This window comes from Salvelinus sp. IW2-2015, unplaced genomic scaffold (genome assembly GCF_002910315.2).
Source record: "Salvelinus sp. IW2-2015 unplaced genomic scaffold, ASM291031v2 Un_scaffold8044, whole genome shotgun sequence".
Lineage (NCBI taxonomy): Eukaryota > Metazoa > Chordata > Actinopteri > Salmoniformes > Salmonidae > Salvelinus > Salvelinus sp. IW2-2015.
In genome coordinates, this window is record NW_019949304.1 from 1 (window position 1) to 6,020 (window position 6,020).

General features: G+C 46.4%; 1 long non-coding RNA gene across 1 annotated transcript; it reads left to right on the forward strand.

Moving 5' to 3' along the window:
- Nucleotides 1–4,690: 4,690 nt before the first annotated feature.
- Nucleotides 4,691–5,065, forward strand: LOC139027192 (uncharacterized). Its single transcript, XR_011479253.1, has 2 exons — nucleotides 4,691–4,839; nucleotides 4,983–5,065. It is a non-coding gene; the product is annotated as an uncharacterized lncRNA (long non-coding RNA).
- Nucleotides 5,066–6,020: the final 955 nt, after the last annotated feature.

The window sequence follows — 6,020 nt, forward strand, 5'->3', positions numbered from 1 at the left end:
AAAAAAAAGAGAGAGATCTGGATTATAAAACAAATATTAAAGCATGTTTCTGGATGCAGATTGAGACTAGTCCTGGATTATAAAGCATGTTTCCTGGATGCAGATTGAGACTAGTCCTGGATTATAAAACATGTTTCCTGGATCAGATTGGATAGCTGGATTATAAATGTTCCTGGATGCAGATTGAGACTAGTCCTGGATTATAAAGCATGTTTCCAGATGCAGATTGAGACTAGTCCTGGATTATAAAGCATGTTTCATGGATGCAAGATTGAGACTAGTCTGGATTATAAAGCATGTTTCCTGGATGCAGATTGAGACTAGTCCTGGATTATAAAACATGTTTCCTGGATGCAGATTGAGACTAGTCCTGGATTATAAAGCATGTTTCCTGGATGCAGATTGAGACTAGTCTGGATTATAAAGCATGTTTCCTGGATGCGATTGAACTAGTCTGGATTATAAAGCATGTTTCCTGGATGCAGATTGAGACTAGTCCTGGATTATAAAGACATGTTTTTGGATGAGATTGAGACTAGTCCTGGATTATAAAAATGTTCCTGGATGCAGATTGAGACTAGTCCTGGATTATAAAGCTCGTTTCCTGGATGCAGATTGAGACTAGTCCTGGATTATAAAACATGTTTCCTGGATGCAGATTGAGACTAGTCCTGGATTATAAAGCATGTTTCCTGGATGCAGATTGAGACTAGTCCTGGATTATAAAACATGTTTCCAGGTCCCCTCTCCGCACTCCTCTAGTTGTACTGTTGTAAAGTTCCTCTCCTCATAGTTGTACTGTTGTAACGGTTCCTCTCTCATGTTGTACCTGTTGTAAACGTTCCTCTCCTCATAGTTGTACATGTTGTAAAGGTCCCCCTCTCTATAGTTGTACCTGTTGTAAACGGTCCCCTCTCCTCATAGTTGTACCTGTTGTAACGGTTCCCTCTCCTCATAGTTGTACCTGTTTGTAAACGGTCCCCTCTCCTCATAGTTGTACCTGTTGTAAACGGTCCCTCTCCTCATAGTTGTACCTGTTGTAAACGGTCCCCCTTCCTCATAGTTGTACCTGTTGTAAACGGTCCCTCTCCTCATAGTTGTACTGTTGTAAACGGTTCCTCTCCTCATAGTTGTACTGTTGTAAACGGTCCCCTCTCCTCATAGTTGTACCTGTTGTAAACGGTCCCCCTTCTCTAGTACCTGTTTACACGGTCCTCCTCATAGTTGTACCTGTTGTAAACGGTCCCTCTCTCTCATAGTTGTACCTGTTGTAAACGGTTTCCCCTCTCCTCATAGTTGTACTGTTGTAAAGCGGTCCCCTCTCCTCATAGTTGTACTGTTGTAACGGTCCTCTCCTCTAGTTGTACCTGTTGTAACGTCCTCTTCATAGTTGACTGTTGTAAACGGTTCCCCTCTCTCATAGTTGTACCTGTTGTAAACGTCCTCCCTCTCCTCATAGTTGTCTGTTGTAAACGTCCTTCTCATAGTTGTACCTGTTGTAAAGCGTTCCCTCTCCTCATAGTTGTACCTGTTGTAAACGGTCTCCCCTTCCTCATAGTTGTACCTGTTGTAAACGGTCCCTCTCTCATAGTTGTCCTGTTGTAAACGGTCCCTCTCCTCACTCATAGTTTCTGTTGTAAACGGTCCCCCTCTCCTCATAGTTGTCTGTTGTAAACGGTTCCCCTCTCCTCATAGTTGTACCTGTTGTAAACGGTTCTCTCTCCTCATAGTTGTACTGTTGTAAACGGTCCCCTCTCTCTCATAGTTGTACCTGTTGTTAAACGGTTCCCCTCTCCTCATAGTTGTACTGTTGTAAACGGTTCCTCTCTCCTCATAGTTGTACCTGTTTGTAAACGGTCCACGCTCTCCTCATAGTTGTACCTGTTGTAAACGGTTCCTCTCTCTCATAGTTGTCCCTGTTGTAAACGGTCCTCTTCTCATAGTTGTACCTGTTGTAACGGTTTCCTCTCTCTATAGTTGTACTGTTGTAAACGGTTCCTCTCTCCTCATAGTTGTACCTGTTGTAAAACGGTCCCCTCTCCTCATAGTTGTACCTGTTGTAACGGTTCCTCTCTCCTCATAGTTGTACCTGTTGTAAACGGTCCCTCTCCTCATAGTTGTACCTGTTGTAACGGTCTCCTCCTCTCATAGTTGTACCTGTTGTAAACGGTCCCTCTCTCCTCATAGTTGTACCTGTTGTAAACGGTCCCTCTCTCTCAATAGTGTACTGTTGTAAACGGTCCCTCTCTCTCATAGTTGTACCTGTTTAACGTTCTCTCTCCTCATAGTTGTACCTGTTGTAACGGTTCCCTCTCCTCATAGTTGTACCTGTTGTAACGTCCCTCTCCTCATAGTTGTACCTGTTGTAAACGGTTCCTTTCTCCTCATAGTTTCCGTTGTAAACGGTTCCCCTCTCCTCATAGTTTACCTGTTGTAAACGTCCCCCTCTCATAGTTGTACTGTTGTAAACGGTTCCTCTCTCCTCAGACTCGACGGGAAGTTCTGGATGTGGGCAGCGAGGCATCGGTGGTGAGCAGCAGTGACGCCCCCGTCGACTTCCTGTTAGAGTTCTGCGACTACAACAAGGTCGCCATCCGCTCTGTCGCCGACGGGAAGTATCTCCAGGCGACCACGCCGGCGTCTTGAAGGCAACGCGACGACCTGGAGACGCCACGCTCTGGAGTACTGACCCTCCCCCGAGACCTGTTACTACGACAACAGCACCCTAACTCCTCCATCCTTCTTTCAACTCTGTCCTAACCCTCCCAGACCAGGGCTGTGTTCAGTGTGGTGAAATGTTCACAATATTGTAGATGGGGAATTTAAGACTAGAGCTGACTCCATTATCTGTTTTACTTGATAATGAATCCCATTCCTCTAATCTACACCGTACGTTTCTATGTGACTTTCCACGTTCTGAACAGGACCTTTTTTTTGAGTGAACTGGACAAAGGAGGGAGAGAAAGAGCTGGGGAAGGTATGTCCTTATGTAGGCTTTCTTCACGCTCCCTTTTTCTCTCGCTCCCTTTCCCTCCTTTTTCTCTCTCGCTCCCTTTCCTCCTTTTTCTCTCCCGTCCTTTCCTCTCCCTTCCTTTCTCCGCTCTTTCTCCTCTCTTTGCCCCTTTCCTCCTTTTTCTCCCGTCCCTTTCCCTCTTTTTTCCGCCTCCCTTTCTCATTTTTTTTCTCTCGCTCCTTTGCCTCTTTTTCACCCGTCCTTTCCCTCCCTCTTTTTCTCTCCGCTCCTTTCCCTCCTTTTTCCCCCGCTCCTTTCCCTCTCTTTTTCCCCCCGCTCCTTTCCTCCCTCCTTTTTCTCTCCCGTCCCTTTCCTCCCTCCTTTTTCTCTCGCTCCTTTTCCTCCTTTTCCCCCGCTCCTTTCCCTCTCTCAGTACCCACCTGTATTTTTTGCCAAAGTTAGTGGGGCTGTGAACTCCCCCCCTGTCCAATAGCAGCATGGCTCGATGTGTCTCTCAGTCCCAGATGTATGATTGGCCCACTCTCAAACAGCTGACGCCCCCCTCCCCCCCACAGAGCAGAGCTTTGTTAAAGCCCCTCCCCCTCAACTAAACACTTAAACAACTCTCATTCTCTCTCTCTCTTTCTCCATCTGTTTATTTCGGTCTTTGTATCAAGGTTTCTCCTTCCTGTCTGTCTCGGTATTAAACAACACATGGTGACAGACAGTATTTATCATGTATGACCTGATTTTGGGCCAGGGTTCAATCCCACAATGCAATGTTCACGGTAAACGCTGCATWTATGTCGGCTTATTCTGAAATTAGCGTTTAGGGGGAAAAGAAGCAGTGATGGTATTGAACCGGTTCTGTCTGGTTCTAGAGGCCTGCTGGGTAAAAACTGGAAGTGGATTCTCACTGTGTTTTGGAATCGGTTTAGTCCCTCATCTCATAATATTGAATCACAGAAAATGTAAAATGTTCCAATGTAACCTAGAGGAAATTGTCATCTAGCTAGTGAGCTCATTGGTGGAGATTTTTGGACAATGCGCCATTTTGAAATTGCCTTTTTTAAACGGCGCATTGTCTAAAAGCAGTGATGGTATTGAATCCGGGCCTAAATAATAGAACCGGTTCTGTCTGGAACTAGAGGCCTGCTGGTCTCTGAGCATCGTGTAAAAACTGGAAGTGGATTCTGGAATGGGTTTAGTCCCCTCATCTCATATTGAATCCTAGAGGAAATGTCATCCTCTAGCTGTGAGCTCATTGGTGTTGATGTTGATCTCTGACAGGAAATAACCTGTTTATGTTGTTGTCGTGAAGGAAGTGTGTGTTCCTACAGCTGTCCAGAGCTCTGATCTGGTTGGACGTTAACCTCTGACTGGATCCTGATCCCGGTGGGACGTTAACCTCTCTGACTGGATCCTGATCCCGGTCGGACGTTAACCTCTCTGACTGGATCCTGATCCCGGTGGGACGTTAACCTCTGACTGGATCCTGATCCCGGTCGGACGTTAACCTCTCTGACTGGATCCTGATCCCGGTGGGACGTTAACCTCTGACTGGAAGAATTTCTTTAATTTTCTCTCTAAAGCACAGCCATTATCACGGAGAATGATCTGTTGGTATTGATACAAACACCATCTCTCACATGACTTCCTGGTCTCTCACTCCCTCCTCACAACTGGAATCTGGTGCTTAAAGGAATTAATTCTCACGTAAATGTGATCCACTGTGATCTAGCCAGAGGTCAATGATGTGGATGGATGGAAAGGTGTGTGTGTGTGTTGACTGTTGGTTCCCACAGGTGAGAGGTTAGGCCTCGTTGACTGTTGGTTCCCACAGGTGAGAGGTTAGGCCTCGTTGACTGTTGGTTCCCACAGTGAGAGTTGGCCTCGTTGACTGTTTGGTTCCCACAGGTGAGAGTTAGGCTCGTGACTGTTGGTTCCACAGTGAGAGGTTAGGCTCGTTGACTGTTGGTTCCCACAGTGAGAGTTAGCGGCTGTTGACTGTTGGTTTCCCACAGGTGAGAGGATAGAAGGCCTCCGTTGTAGTTCTGGTAATGCCTGTGTCTGATCAGTTGTTTCTGGGTAATTTACTAAATGTAACTAAAATATACCACTTTTTTTTTTTTTTACTTTGTGAAACTGGAACTTCCTTTTGTTACATTTTTGTGATAATCTTTTGTGCCATTGTTCACCTGATCCAACAACCATATAAAACCTGGGATTTTTGAACACTACTATACGTGTCTGTTCTGTGTTTTTATTGGACACTGCCTGTTCAACTATAACTACAACACATTGTGATGGGTGAGTTTATTTTTTTGGCGTCGTCCTGTCAAATCATGAAATGGAGGATTTTTCTACAATCCTGATTGTGATTGAAACATTTTAGAGACACAGCTCCTCCATCTAAAACATGGCTTCAGGGCCAGTTTAAAAAATATAAAATAATCTGGAGTTCGCCTTTGAATAGAACGGAGTCCGATTCGAAAGTCAGGGATTCGTACGTTCTATTCATTCTAATTTCTAAACACGTAATCCGATCATTAACTTACGAAAACTGGGCCTGGAGAGTGGGAGCTTCACTCTACAGCGAGGTCTCTGGGCCTGGAGTGGGAGCTCTACTACAGCGGGTTGGGCTGAGAGTGGAGGTCTCTCTACTACCGAGTCCGGTGGAGGTGGACACACCAGCCAGTCCTCTGGGGGAGGTGAGCTCCTAAGGAGTTCTGTGGAGAGGTGTACTCTAACTGGGTTGGGCTGGAGTGCTAACTCTAAGCCGAGTCCTCTGGCCTGAGAGTGGGGTCACTAAGCGGGTCGCCAGAGTAGGCTCTACAGACGAGGCCCTGGGTGAGAGGTGGGAGCTCTCTACAGCGATCTCGCCTGAGAGGTGGGGTCTAAATTCGAGCCGAGGTCTCTGGGCCCTGGAGAGGGAGCTCCTTACAGCCGAGAGTGTCTCGCTCTGGGCCTGAGTGCTCATGCCAGAGGTCCTCTGGGCTGGAGAGGTGGAGTCTCAACTCTACCACCGAGGTCCTCTGGCCTGGAGAGGTGGTAGCTCTAACTCTAC